Here is a 16,167-nt window from a genome sequence, read left to right on the forward strand (position 1 = left end):
TTAATCCATTTTGAGTTGATGTTTACACATGGCGTAAAATAAGGGTTTTATTTTATTCTTATTCATGTGGATATCCAGTTTTTCCAACACCACTTCTAGAAGAGACTATTTTTTCCCATTGTTTATCCTTGGTACTTTGTCAATAATCAGTTGATTATAAATGTGTGGGTTTATTTCTGAGATTTTTCCACTGTTCCATTGACCTAGGTATCTATTTTTATGCAAGTACCATACTGTTTTGATTACTGTAACTTCCAGTATGTGTTGAAATCAGGCAGTGTGATGCCTCCAGCTTTGTTCTTCTTGTTCAAGATGGCTTTAACTCTTTGGGAACTTTTGTGGTTTCACATGAGTTTTAGGATTACTTTTTTCAATTTTTGTGACAAATACCATTGGTGTTTTGATAGAGATTGTACCTGTAGATCCCTTTGGGTAGTAAAAGCATTTAAAAATATTAATTCTTCCAATCCATGAGCACAGAGTATCTTTCCATTTATTTATGTCTTCTTTAGTAACTGCATTAATATTCTATAGTGTGCATTGTAAAGTTATTTAATGTGCTTTAATTTATTCCTAAATTTCTTATTCTTTTGATGCTGTTACAAATGAGATTATTAATTTCATTTTCAGGAATTTGTTGGTAATGTATGAAAACACAACTGATTTTTGAACATTGAAACTTTTATTACTTAATGAGTTTTATTACACTTATAGGAGTACAACAATCATCACAAACAAATTACAAGGTCTTTCCATCACAAACCCTCAGTGTATCCACCACACCCCAATCTGTCTCATTTGGAAACCATAAGTTTTTCAAAGTCTGTGAGTCATTATCTGTTCTGTAAAGAAGTTCATTGTGTCCTTTCTTAAGATTCTACATGTAAGTGATAACATTTGATGTTGGTGTTTCATTGTCTGACTGACTTCACTTACCATGGTAATTTCTAGGTCCATCCATGTTGCTAAAAATGCCAGTATTTCTTTCCTTTTAATGGCTGAGTAAAATTCCATTGTATATATACCACATCTTCTTGATCCACTCCTCTGTCAATGGATGTTTAGGTTGTTTCCGTGTCTTGCCTATTCCAAATAGTGCTGCAATGAACATTGGAGTACATGTGTCTTTTTGAGTCATGGTTTTCTCTGGATAGATGCCCAGGAGTGGGATTGCTGGATCAAATGGGAGTTCTATGTTTAGTTTTCTGAGGCATCTCCATACTGTTTTCCACAGTGGTTGCACCAACTGACAATCCCACCAACAGTGTACTAGGGTTCCTTTTTCTCCAAACCATCTCCAGCACTTATTGTGTGTAGACTTTTGGATGATGGCCATTCTGGCTGGTGTAAGTGGCACCTCATAGTGGTTTTGATTGGCATTTCTCAAATAATGAGTGATGTTGAACATCTCTTCATGTGTGTTTTGGCCAGACATATGTCTTCTTTGGAGAACTGTCTGTTTAGATCTTCTGGCCATTTTTTGATGGGGTTGTTTGTTTTGTTGGTATTGAGCTGTAGGAGGTGTTTATAAATTTTGGAGATTAATCCCTTGTCAGTGGATTCACTTGCAAAGATTTTCTCCCATTCTGTGGGTTGTCTTTTCATTTTGTTTAGGGTTTCCTTTGCTGTGCAGATACTTTTAAGTTTAACTGAATCCCATTTGTCTATTTTTGTTTTCTACCGTCATTACTCTAAGAAGTAGATCTGAGAAGATGTTGCTGTCGTTTATGTCAGAGAGTTTGGCCTATGGTTTCTTCTAAGGGTTTTATAGTATATGGTCTTAATATCTAAGTCTTTAATCCATTTGGAGTTTATTTTTGTGTATGGGCTTAGGGAGTGTTCTAATTTCATTCTTTGCCATGTGGCTGTCCAGTTTTCACAGCTGCACTTATTGAACAAGCTGTCTTTTCTCCATTGTATATTCTTGCCTCCTTTGTCATAGATTGGTTGGCTGTAGGTGCATGGGTTTAATTCTGGGCTTTCTGTCCTGTTCCACTGATCCATTTGTCTTTGTGCCAGTACCCTATGGTTTTGATGACTGTTGCTATGTAGTAAGTCTGAGGTCAGGGAGCCCGAATCCTCCAGCTCCACTTTTCTTTTTCAGGATGTCTTTGGCTATTCTGGGTCTTTTGTGCTTCCAAACAAACTTTAAAATATTGTGTTCAAGTTCTGTGAAAAATGTCCTTGGTAATTTGATAGGGATTGCATTGAATCTGTAGACTGCCTTGGGTAGCATAGTCATTTTGATGATATTGACTCTTCCAATCTAAGAGCATTGTATATCTTTCTGTTTGTGTCATCTTTGATTTCTGTCATCAGTGCCTTATAGTTTTCAGAGTATAGGTCTTTTGTCTCTCTCTATTTTTATTTTATTTTATTTTATTTTTTGGTCTCTTGGTCTTTTTCCAGGGCTGCATCTGTGGCATATGGAGATTCCCAGGCTACAGGTCCATTGGAGCTTAAGCTGCTGGCCTATGCCAGAACCATTGCAATGTGGGATGTGAGCTGCGTCTGCAATCTACACCGCAGCTCATAGCAATGACAGATCCTTAACCCACTGAGAAAGGCCAGGGATTGAACCCGCATGTTTTCCAGTCAGATTTGTTAACCACTGAGCCATGATGGGAACTCCAATTGTCTCTTTAGGTAGGTTTATTCCTAAGTATTTCATTCTTTTTTATGTGATGGTTAATGGGATTGCTTCTCTAATTTCTCTTTCTGATATTTCATTGTTCGTATATAGAAATGCAGGGGATTTCTGTATATTAATTTTGTATTCTGTGACGGCCAAATTCATGGATGAGCTCTAACAGTTTTCTGGTAGATTCTTTAGGATTCTCTAGCTATAGAATCATGTCATCTGCAAATAGTGATAGTTTAACTTCTTCCTTTCCAATTTGGATTCCTTTGATTTCTTTTACTTCTCTGATTGCTTTGCAAGGACTTCCAAAACTATGTTGAATAGTAGTGGTGAGAGCAGACATCCTTGTCTTGATCCTGATCTCAGTGGGAATTCTTTCAGCTTTTCACCATTGAGAATGATGTTGGCTGTTGGTTTGTCATCTACGGCCTTTATGATGTTGAGATAGATTGCATCTATGCCCACTTTCTGAAGGGTTTTTATCTGAAATGGGTGTTGGATTTTGTCAAAGGCTTTTTCTGCATCTGTTGAGAGGATCACATGGGTTTTATTCTTCAGTTTGTTAATGTGGTATATCACACTGATTGATTTGTGGATATTGAAGAATCCTTGCATCCCTGGGATAAATCCCACTTAGTCATGATGTACAATCTCTTAAATGTATTGTTGGATTCAGTTTGCTAGTATCTTGTTGAGGATTGTTGCATCTATGTTCATTAGTGAAATTGGCCTGTAGTTTTCTTTTTTTGTGGTATCTTTGTCTGGTTTTGGTATCAGGGTGGCCTCACACAAAGAGTTTGGGAGTGTCCCTTCCTCTGCAAGTTTTTGGAATAGTTTCAGAAGGAGAGGTATTAGCTTGTCTCTAAATGTTTGATAGAATTCACCTGTCAAGCCATCTGGTCCTGGACTTTTGTTGGTTGGAAGTTTGTAAATCACAGTTTCATTTTCAGTACTTGTGATTGGTCCATTCACCTTTTCTATTGCATCTTGGTTTAGTCTTGGAAGATTGTACTTTCCTAAGAATTTTTGCATTTCTTCTAGGTTTTCCATTTTATTGGTGTATGGTTGCATATAGTAGTCTCTTGTGAACCCTTGAATTTCTGTGATGTCCATTGTTACTTCTCCTTTTTCATTTCTAACTTTATCGATTTGAGTCCTCTGTTGTTCTTGATAAGTCTGGCTAAGGCTTTATCAATTTTGTTGATCTTTTCAAAGAACCAGCTTTTCGTTTCATTGATCTTTGCTATGGTTTTTTTCGTTTCTATTTCATTGCTTTCTGCTCTGAACTTTATGATTTCCTTCCTTCTACTAACTTTAGGTCTTGTCTGTTCTCTCTCTTGCTGCTTTAGATGTAATGTTAGCTTGTTTATTTGAGTGTATTCTTGGTTCCTGAGGTGGGCTTGTAGTATTATAAACTTTCCTCTTAGAACGGCTTTTGCTGCCTCCCATAGGGTTTGGACTGTCATATCTTTGTTGTCATTTGCTTCTTGGTATTTTTTAATTTCCTCTTTGATTTCTTCAGTGATCCATTGGTTGTTTAGTAGCATGTTGTTGAGTCCCACGTGTTTGTGTTTTTTGAAATTTTTTCCTTGTTGATTTCCAGTCATATAGTGTTGTGGTTTGAAAAGATGCTTGATATGATTTCAATTTTCTTAAAGTTACGGAGGTTGGATTTGTAGCCCAGGATGTGATCAATCTTCGAGTATGTTCCATGTGCACTTGAGAAGAAGGTGTATTCTGTTGCTTTTGGATGGAATGTCCTATAAATATCTATTGATATCTGGTCTAATGCCTCTCAGGGCCTGTGTTTCGTTATTGATGTTCTTTCTGGATGATCTGTCCATTGCTTAAGTGGGGGGTTAAATCCGCCACTATTATTATTGGGTTATGGTTGATTTGTTCTTTTAAGGTTGTTAGCAGTTGCCTTATATATTGTGGTGAACCTATGTTGGGTGTGTAGATATTTAAAATAAAATAAAATTGTTATATCTTCTTCTTGGATTGATCTTTTGATCACTATGTAGCGTCCTTCCTTGTCCCTTAAAATAGTCTTCATTTTAAAATCTATTTTGTCTGATATGAGTATTGCTGCTGCAGCTTTCTTTTCATTCCCATTTGCATGGAATATCTTCTTCCATCCTCTCACTTTCAAATTGTATGTGTCCCTAGACGTGAAGTGGGTCTCTTAAAGACAGCATATATATGGGCCTTGTTCTTGTATCCATTCAGCCAGTCTGTGTCTTTTCGTTGCAGCATTTAGTCCATTAATATTTAAGGTAATTATTGGTATCTATGTTCTTATTGCCATTTTATTAATTGTTTTGGATTTGTTTCTGTTGCTCTTTTTTCTTCCCTTCTTCTCTTGTTCTCTCCTCTCGTGGTTTGGTGCCTATCTTTAGTGTTGTATTTGAGTTGATTTTCCTTATTTGTTTGTGTATCAGTGGTAGATTTCTGGTTTGCAGTTACTCTGATGTTTGGTATGTCTCTATATATACGAGATTGTTTTAAGTTGTTGGTCTCTTAATTGCGAGTACATCTCCACTGCCATGCATTTGTACCCACCTCTTCTCATGATTTCTGATTTTGGCAGCATAATTGTGCATGGATGACTTTGTATCTTTACTGTATACATGCCTTTACTGGTGAGTCTTGTCGTTTGTGGTATTTTTGTTTCTGGTTGTGGCCTTTTCTTTGCTGCCTAGAGAAGTTCCTTTAGTATTTGTTGTAAAGCTGGTTTAGTGGTGCTGAATTCTCTTAGCTTTTGCTTATCTGCAAAGCTTTTGATTTCTCCTTCAAATCTGAATGAGAGCCTTGCTGGGTAAAGTAATCTCGGTTGAAGCCTTTTTTCCTTTCATCACGTTGAGTATATCATGCCACTCCCTTCTGGCCTGCAGAGATTCTGCCGAAAAATCTGCCAGTGACCTTATCAGGGTTCCCTTGTATGTTATTTGTTTCTTTTCCCTAGCTGCTTTCGATGTTTTCTCTTTGTCTTTAATTTTGGTCAGTTTGATTAACACGTGTCTAGGGGTGTTCCTCCTTGGGTTTATTTTATATGGTACTCATCGCACTTCCTGGATTTGAGCGAGTGGTTCCTTTCCCCTGTTAGGGAAGGTTTTGGCTACTATCTCTTGGAATATTTTTTCTGTCCCTTTCTCTCTCTCTCCTCCTTCTGGCACCCCTATAATATGGATGCTGGTGCATTTAACGTTGTCCCAGAGTTCTCTGAGACTCTCTTCATTTGTTTGCAGTCTCTTTTCTCTTTCTGTTCTGCATCCATGATTTCCACTAATCTGTCCTCCACCTCGCTTATTCGTTCTTCTGCTTCCTGTATTCTGCTGTTGGCTGCTGCCAATGAATTGTTTATTTCGGTTATTATATTTTGCATCTCTTCTTGCTTAAGTTTTATGTCTTGTATTTCTTTGCTCAGTGTTTCCTGAAGATTATCCACCTTTGCCTCCAGGTTTTTTCCAATGTCTTGCATCATCTTCTGCATGAACGGTCTAAAGTCTTTTTCCTGGAGGCTGAGAATCTCCTGATCACTTAGCTGTTTTTCTGGGGTTTGTTCTTTCTCCCTTATCTGAGTTATAGTTCTCTGTCTTTTCATTTTTATAGGTTTTTGGTGTGGTGACCTTTTTGCAGACAGTAGAGCTGTAACCTCTCTTCCTTCTGGTGTCTGCCCTCCTTGTGGCTGAAGTTGGTATGGGTCCTTGCTGTAGGCTTCCTGATGGGAGGGATTGATGCCTTCCCACTGGTAGTTGGGGCTGATTCCTCTCTCTGTGGTGGGTGGAGTTTGTCTCTGGATGAGATTAGAGGTGGCTGTGTGCCTGCAGGTCTTTAGGCAGCCTGTTTACTGATGGGCAGGGCTATGAACCCACCTGGATTGTTGTTTGGCCTGGGGCTTCTCAGCACTAAATGGTGGGGCCAGATTTTTTCAAAATGGCCATCTCTAGAGAAATGCATGCTAATGAATATTCCCAAGAGTTTTGCCTTCAATACCCTTTCCCCACTAGGTGCCACATTCACCCCCTGTTTTCCCAGGAGATCCTCCATGACCTGCAGTCAGTTCTGACCCAGATTCCTATGGAGACTTTGCTTTGCCCTGGGATCCAGTTCACGTGAAAATCTGTGTGTGCTTTTTAAGAATGGGGTCTCCATTTCCCCCAGTCCTGTGGAACTCCTGTGCATAAGACCCACTGGCCTTCAATGCCAGATGCCTCAGGAGCTCTTTCTACCTATGCCAGATCCCCAGGCTTGGGGACTTGACATGGGGCTCAGAACTTTCACTCCTGTAGGTGAGTCTCTCTGATACAGTTACTTTCCAGTCCTTGGGGCTTCCCACCTGTTAGGTATGGGGTTGCTTATATCATGTAATAGCCCATCCTACCTCTTGATGTGGCCTCCTCTTTGTCTTTTCGAGTAGGGTATCTTTTTGTAAGTTTCCAGTCCATTTGGTTGAACATTTCTCAGCATTTGGTTGTGAATTTGTTGTTTTTAGGAGAGAGGTTCAGCTCATCCTTTTATTCCACCATCCTAATCCCGTGTGAAAACACATACCATAATTCAGTCTTGATAGGTTATATATTTCTAGAAATTTATTCATTTCTTCTAGGTTATCTAACTTATTGCTGTATATTTGTTCATAGTAGTCTCTTGTGAGCCTTTTTATTTCTGTGGTGTCAGTTGTAACATCTTTGTGGCCCGAAGCTGGGCACAACCACAGGTTGGACTTTGCTATCATGTGGAACCCTAATCCACAGGTTATACAAAGTCACTGGCTAGGCTCTTTGGTGAGGAAGGACCTCTGTTACCTATAGTTGGTGGTATCAGCATCTGTGCTCCTTAACTGAACAGTGCCATTATCCAGGACCCTTCGTGGAATGGGACTGCAAGCTCTGCTGTATGACTGGATGGGGTCACTGGTTGAGCTCCCTGCCTGGGCAAAGCAGGAAGCTGCATTCAGCAATTAGGCAAGTTCATAGGTTGGGCCCTGTGTCTGGGAGGTACTTGAGGTAGGTAGCTTTTCTAGGGTCATTCTTTGTAGGGTCTTGACTTTCTAAGGTAATTCTTAAGATTCCCTGTTAGTCAAGGCCAGAAACCATACCTAATAGTTGTACATGAGTGCCCTTTTGTTTTCTGCCCATGTGCAAGCATTGTATGGGTTTAGTGGCTGCCTGGATTCTCAGAACAGGCTTTCTATTTGGGCAATGCCAGAAGCTATACTGGGCATTTGGGTGGGGTGTGAATTTGTTTCTTGCCTGGGAAGAGACATAGAGCATGCCCTATGACCAATAAGGCTCACTGGCTGAGGACTTCATGTCAGGAAGATCTGGCCACTGAGCTCCCTGGCTAAACAAGACTATCATCAGAACTGCTGGCTGGGATCTCCACTGGGGTGCAGATGTGAAGAGGAATGTAGTCTGTCAAGATCTGAATACTGGTTGCTGAGGGCCTGCCTCATTTCTTTGTTTTTATTTAATCCTCAGTGTTCAAGCCAAGTAGATTTCCTTAATGATCCTCATGACCAGTGACCTAAGTGGGCCTCCTGGGAAGCTGCCTAAACACTAGGAGAGCTGGATATCCACTTTAGGCTCTTTTTTCCCCATTTGAGAAACCATAGGCTCATGGAGGTCCCCTTTGTGTTGGACACTACATAATTCTGGTGGGGCAATGCAGTAAAAATATGACATTTCCTCTTACCCTTCTGTGAGTCTGTATAGTTCAGGGAGGTGCTTCAGCCTCATCCCCAGATTCTGGAATTTTCATAGTGATGTTTTGTCTATGGATAGTTAGGTGGTCTACTTTTAAGAGGGAGTAAAGTAAAAAATAACCTATGTCACCATCTTGATGACATCACTCTGAAACTGGTATGAAGTTTTAACATTTATAATCTTAGATTTTATGAAAGATGCCAAATCATTCTATTCTCTCAGATGTTATTTATCAATTCTGTCAAATATCAGGCATTAAAAAAATATGTTTTTCATGCTATATTAGCTGCATCTCCAAATTTCAACCAATGGGAATTAATTTATGTGAACCTCAACATCTTCATGCATAAATTAAAATGTATTACCAAGTGTCAGAAACTATATAATGTTTTCTACACATTTTGACTAATGTAATCCTTTATAACATCACTATGAGGAAACTAAAGCTTGAGGAATTTAAATAACTCACCTGAAGTCTCATGGATAGTAAGTAGAAAAGCCAGCATTTGGATCCAGGTTGCCTAGTTCTAGATCCTGAATTCTTAACCAAGATACTTTATCTCACATAGTTACCATAAAGATTAAATAAAATAATCTATGCAAGGCATTTAAAACAGAACCCAGTGCATAGTATATATTTAATAAATTATGCAATATTTATTTTTATCAGTACTTTTGCAAGCTGAGTTTATCAGAAGCCTCCCATGTATAAAAGAAAGAAAACATTTTGGAGCAAGAGAAATCTAAATCCAAAATGCAACTTTGCAATTAATTACACAATGATCTTTGACAAATTACTTAAGCTTTCTGTATCTCAGTTTTCTTTGATATATAATAAGAGTAATAATATAAATGTCATAAGATTTTTATAAAGATACTCATTCATTTAGAAAAGTTTGCAAACTTCTACTATGCGTGCAATTGCTGGCTCTGGGAATATAACATGAATTAATTCTAGAATATAAAGTGAAAGACAAAAATTTGTTTCTCTACTTTTCAGAGATGATGTATAACATATAATAAGCACTCAGATTTGCATTTTTAAAATCATAATTTTAAATCTTCCTTTTTAATTTAACAAGTCTTAAGTTTCCTACTCTGTTGCAATTTAGAAGAAAAATGTCAATCTATAAAAGTGATGTAGTCTTTTTTATCCTGATTTGTAATTCTATAACTTTTAGTTTTCTGTCAGGGAAATAATACTGTATGTAATCATTATCAGATGATTTTACTTACTGATTTATTTATTCTCCACCTTATTTCCCAGTGTTTATAGTTCCTGTTCTGTATTTAGTCATGTTTGTAAACCTACTGAATAATCATTTAAATTCCTTTCTCAATTAACTACCCAACAAAAATCTCCACTGAGCTATGATTGTCATAAGAACTTCTGTGGTGGCTAACATGGCCTTGAATGTATATTCTACCAAGTTCTTGACATGAAATTTGCTCTAGCTATCTGGTAAGTTCTCACAGGGGCTTGGATAATTTCCTACTCTAGCTGATAAAATATTCTTTGAATAGTGTCACTTTAAATTGAAAATATGCCCACCTTTTTAGCATCATAACTAACAAACTTCTTAATTAAGCTGCTGATTCCAGCAATGATATATAGTTTATGGGTACTCAAAAGTTGTAAATTTTTTCCTTCCATTATGTTTCAGATTTTGCTCTTAAAATTAGACTCCAGCGGCTATATACACTTAAAAAAATCATAAAGTAATTCAGTCTTAAAAATGACATTAGGAAGTCCTCTAATGTCACCCACACTATTTGCCTTTGAATGGTGAAGTGCCTTGCAAGGTCATCAGGGAATAATGGGAATCTGAGACTTAAGTTTAGTACAGTGTCATTTCCTCCGTATACTCTGTGTACTCTATTCTTTGGGGAGATTTACTTCTCATTCTTCTCATTTATATTCCCACTTTTTTGCTCTCTTTGTTATTTCTGTGTAATTTGAGTTCTACTTCCTGGCTTCATTATTTTCCCTTCTCCTTCTTGGTTCCTCTGGTCATGAATCACATGTATTCACAACTTCTGTTTGTCGTATAACAAATAAATTGCAATATTATCAAGAAATAAATTGGTTTAATGTATGTTATCAAAGTAGCATAAAACAGCTTTATAGAAAATTAGAAATCAAAGCAAAAACAGTGGATAGTTATAAAATTAGCTAGAAAATGGGAAGCTCGTGAGTCAATTAAAGATGTGGGGAAAGATTTCATAGGTAAAAGAAGAAATAAAAAATAGAGAACCTTAGCTGTCCGCTATCAAAGTGTCAGGCAATTTGCAATATTCTTTTTTTTTTTTTTTTGGCTTTGTCTGCAACATCATGTGAAGTTTACTGGGTCAGGAATCAAACTCACACCACCACATGACAATACTGGACCTTTAACCACTAGTCCACCAGGGAACTCCAAAGAATTTGTTTTGTTTTCGTATTTTTTGGGGGGGCGACATACCCATGGAGGTTCCCAGGCCAGGGATCAAACCTGAGCCACAGTAGTAACAACGTTCAATGCTTAACTGCTAGGCCACAAAGGAACTCCTCAAGTATCCTTTAATTAAATATTTTTGTAGCATTCTCAAATATTCCTTATTGAGGAAAATAAATCTCAGATAATTCTGTAATATATTGCCTAATACTATGCAGCTACTTGTCAGAGCTGGGAATCAAATTTTGATCTTTCCCCCAAATCCATATTCTTTTCAGCTTATCACCCTTTCCATGGTGGCTTCTAATAATTTCCATAGAGGGACCTATGGTGAGATTGGTTATTTGACTAATTATAATACCTAAAACATTTTCAGTGAAGGAGAAGAGAGTAAAATCAAGTCGGTCAGATCAAGTTGATCATTATTTTGATTTTGGTACATTGGCTTGCAACCTAATTGGCTAGTGTTTGGAACTGGTAGGCAGGTGTGATAAAACTCATCAAATCAACTCTTGTTAAAAAGGAAATGATTACTCTCTAACTATGGTATCAAGCTCAAGGATTCTCATACCTGTTGAAATTTACTCAATCTCCAGGGATGGAAGTCAACTTTGCTTATGAAAGAGTCTACAGAAAATATAGCCTGTCTCCCATGACAGCAATTTCCCATCACTAGGCTCTGGTACACATTCTATGAGTATTTGTTCTAATATGTAAAGTAATGCATTGATTACTGAGAATCCTGATGATTGTATATGACTTTTCAAAAGTAACAAACTAGAGAAGATGAAAGATTCTGCCTGTAACAGAGCCCCTTGCTTTCATTTGCACTAGTAAATTTTGAGAAACAATTATGTGTTTCTGCAAATGTTATGAGAAGAGACACTGACTGCCCTTTGTTCTTGACTCACTTTTCAAGTGTAATTATATAGGGAACAGCTATGGAAGATTGCAACAGCATCTCTCTGGGGGGCATCAGATGGGCATATTTCCTGTCTAGTATAAAAAAATCAGTTTCCCTGAAAACAGGGTTCCTCTCTCTAATATTATCTGTGGTTGTATTTATTACCTGTCTCTCTTCATGTTGCCCTGTAGAAATTAGCATTCAGGGAATTAGTATGAAGATGTGGTAGTCTGGCTTCACTATTTCTCTGAGTAGGAAGTTGACCTCTGACTCTGACCCAGGATGTTTGTGTCTTTTTGTCAAGATCTGTGAAACTTTGACAGGATAACATGTCCGCTTGTAAGTAGAGTAAACTCTTGCCACCTCACAATTCTAGACGGTGAACAGAAAACTTACTCCTAAAGATACTTCTAGAAAATAATAGCAGGCACTTGCCAAAGGAAGCAGATTGGAGAAGGGATAAGCTTAAAATCTTTTCATATGCTTACTTAGGTTTAAATCTCTGTGATCCTGATCTAATTATTTCAACTTTACCTGGTCTAAAGGTAAACATAAAAGTGATTTGTTATTTAATATGCTATTATATGTATTTCAAACTTTTTTCTGTTTACTATTTTAGAGCCAAATTTAAAGGGTAGGCTAAATTTCCTGTTTTTTTTTAAATGTTTCTTTAACATATTTCATTTTACCAAAGTTTTAATAGTTTAACCAAGTTATAAAAGACTCTGCTGTTTCATATCTAGTAGAAAAAGCAATAAAAATTCATATATTTTGTCAAAATCAGTTGTGAATCAATACTATAGTTAAAACACAAAACAGAGAGGACAAGATGGTGGAGGAGTAGAGGGACACGCTCGCCCTCTCCCACAAACACAACAAAAAAAAGCACATCTACAGAATAAATGACTCGCACAGAACAGCAACCAATCGCTGGCAGAAGAACCTAAACTCCAATAACGGCAAGAAGTTCATGACATTACGGGGCAGAACGGGAGAAAAGAGGAGAGTGAGAGAAGGTGAATCCGAGCGGGACGGGCGCTCCCGAAAGGGAACTGCGGAGGAGAAAGGGATCCCGCACCCTGGAAAGTCACCTACACGGGGGAAAGATCAAACGAACCGGAGGAATCTCCAGATGCAGAGAAGAGTGCAGCAGTAAGTTGGAGTACGGAAAAGCCAATCAAGAACCGAACAGACCATCTGAACTACAGGCACAGTCACCAAAAATTGAGACACCTGGGTGGGGGCTGGGCACCGAGACCTAGGCTCCAGAGGATAGTCCCCGGGCTGGGGGGGGCGGGGCGGAGCGGAAACTGCTTGGGAGGTCTAGAAACCATTTGATGGGGCAGAGACTGCCTGGGAGACTAGAAAACAAAGCTGTCGCAGAGGAAGGGAGCAATACTCTAGGGGTGGGGAAGTGGAAAGCCACATCAGAGGGAACCTGGGAAAAGATCCTGGTCTGCACCCGTGCTGGGGAGGGGAGAGAAGAAGGGGTGGGTCCCCATATAATACCCCCCATGCCACAGCAAGCTTACAGGCCCGCTAGCTAGCTGAAAGCTGTGCTTCCCAGTGCATCCCCTCCCCCCACCCCCGCCACCCCCTATGCTCTCGCTGAACCTGGGGCTGCCTGCCATCCAGAAGGACTGGCATCAACAATTTTAGGTAGGTGGTGAAGCCTACCACCGCAGGGGCTGTCCCTGCACAGGCCTGCTTGCCCTTTGGAGGGGCTACACTTCCGCAGAGTAGCACCAAACACCACCAGCCCCCAAGAAAAGGCCTGCAGCCCAGAAAAGCTACAACAAGCCTAGCCAGGCAGTGAATAGATCTGCCTAATTCCTGGATGGTTTTTCTGAGTCGGGCTGCCCCAGGGAGGAGCCTCTTCGGTTTCCAATGGCCTTGCTACCCGCCCTAGCCCCCAGGGGGTGCCCTAGTGGATCAGCTGCAGAGGACTGCCAGCTCCAGGCAGGACCCCCTGCAGCCCAGAAAAGCTGCAACAAGCCTGGCCGAGTTGGGAAAAGATCTCAGGTGGTTTTTCTGAGTCGGACTGCCCTGGGGAGGAGCCTCTTGGGTTTCCAACGGCCCTGCTACCCGCCCTAGCCCCAAGGGGGTGCCCTAGTGGATCAGCTGCATAGGACTGCCAGCTCCAGGCAGGACCCCCTTCAGCCCAGAAAAGCTGCAACAAGCCTGGCCAAGCCGGGAAAAGATCTCAGATGGTCTTTCTGAGTCGGGCTGCCCTGGGGAGGAGCCTCTTCGGTTTCCAGTGGCCCTGCTACCCGCCCAAGCCCCTGGGGGTGACCCACCCCCACGGAATAGCTGCTCAGCACCACCAGCCCCCTAGAAGAGCCCCTGCAGCCCAGAAAAGCTGCAACAAGCTTGGCCAGACTGTGAAAAGATCTGCCTACATTCTCAGGCCATCCTTCTGAGTTGGGCTGCCCTAGGGAAGAGCCTCTTAGGTTCTCAGTGACCCAGATAGCTGCTCCAGCCCCCAGAGGATGCTGCACTCCTGAGGAACAGCTGCCCAACACCGCCAACCCCCTGCAAGAACCCCACAGCCTAAAAACACCAGAGCAAGCTCTGCATGACCAAGTGAAATCTGCTACCATCATGGTGTGGACCTCCCAGTCCTGTCTGCCCTCAGGAAGCCCTCCTTTGCTTCAAAGAAACACTGTTAGCCCCATCAACACTCCAGAAAAGCCACACTGCCTCAAAAAAGATTGACCAACAACGCCAGCCCTCAGGAAATATTCCACGGCAGTGACAAGGCAAACACTGCCCGATAACGGAGACTACAACTCCCTCAGGAGAAAGAAAACAACAAGCAAGATGCAGAAGCTGAGAAACCACCCCGAGTCAAACCAACAGGAGAACTCACCTAAAACAGTCAACAATGAAACAGATCTCTGCAGTCAGACAGACCTGGAGTTCAAAAGAGAAATAGTGAAAATACTGAAGGAATTAAGAGAAGATATGAACAGTAATGCAGATACCCTCAGAAAGGAACTAGAAAATATAGGAGGAGCCAAGAAAAACTAGAACATTCATTTGCAGAGATGCAAACTGAACTAAGGGCAGTAAAAACCAGAATGAATAATGCAGAAGAACGAATCAGTGATATGGAAGATAGAATAATGGAAATCACTCAATCCAGTCAACAGAAAGAAAACCAAATCAAAAAACTGGAAAGCAATATAAGAGACCTATGGGATAATATAAAGCGAGCCAATCTGCACATAATAGGAATTCCAGAAGGAGTAGAAAAAGATAAGGGGATGGAAAATATATTTGAAGAAATTATCGCTGGAAACTTCCCAAATCTAAAGGCTGCTGGGTTCAATATACAAGAAGCACAGAGGGCCCCAAACAAACTGAACCCAAATAGACCCACAGCAAGACACATCATAATAAAAATGGCAAAAGTTAGTGATAAAAGAGAGGATCCTAAAGGCAGCAAGAGAAAAAACAGAATGTTACCTACAAGGGAACCCCCATAAGAATATCAGCTGACTTCTCTACAGAAACACTACAGGCCAAGAGGGAATGGCAAGAGATATTTAAAGTGCTAAAAGGAAAAAATATGCAACCTAGAATACTCTATCCAGCAAGAATATCATTTAAAATAGAAGGGGAAATAAAAAATTTTCCCAACAAACAAAAACTTAAAGAATACTGCAACACAAAACCCAGGTTAAAGGAAATATTGAAAGGGCTTCTCTAAACCAAAAAGAAGGAAGGAAAGGGAAGAAAAAAGAAAAGAAAAAAAAAAAGAAGAAGAAGAGGAAGAACTAGGACTGAGGAAACCGCAATCAGAGAGCAGTCACTCAAATAAGCCAGCATACAGATTTAATCATGAACAGGCCTCAAACAAAATAAAATTAAAAAGAAAAAAATAAAAAAGAGTCATAAAAACCATAAAATGTGGGCAAGGGATGTTAGGAAGTAAATAACCCTTTTTGTTTGTTTGTATGTTTCTCTTCTTAATTTTAATATAGTAATGAAGTGTTTGAACTTACAGGACCATCAGGCTAAAACACACAATTATGGGAAGGGGTTAGCATACTTAAAAAAACAGGGCAACCACAAGCCAAAACCAAATATTGCATTTGCAAAAAATGAAAAAAAAATACACTCAAGCAGATAATAACAAGAGACCATCCAACCAAAAAAAAAGAAAAGAAAGAAAGAAAGGAAGAATGGAGAACCATAGAATCAACTGGAACACGAGGTTCAAATGGCAATAAATAATCATCTATCAATCATCACCTTAAATGTCAATGGACTGAACGCCCCAAGCAAAAGACACAGAGTGGCTGAGTGGATAAAAAGGCAAATCCTTCAATATGCTGCCTACAAGAAACTCACCTTAGGACAAAGGATACATATAGATTGAAAGTGAAAGGGTGGGGAAAAATATTTCACGCCAATAGACATGACAGAAAAGCCGGAGTCGCAATGCTCATATCAGACAAAATAGACTTTAAAACA

The sequence above is a fragment of the Phacochoerus africanus genome, chromosome 7 (assembly GCF_016906955.1).
Source record: "Phacochoerus africanus isolate WHEZ1 chromosome 7, ROS_Pafr_v1, whole genome shotgun sequence".
Lineage (NCBI taxonomy): Eukaryota > Metazoa > Chordata > Mammalia > Artiodactyla > Suidae > Phacochoerus > Phacochoerus africanus.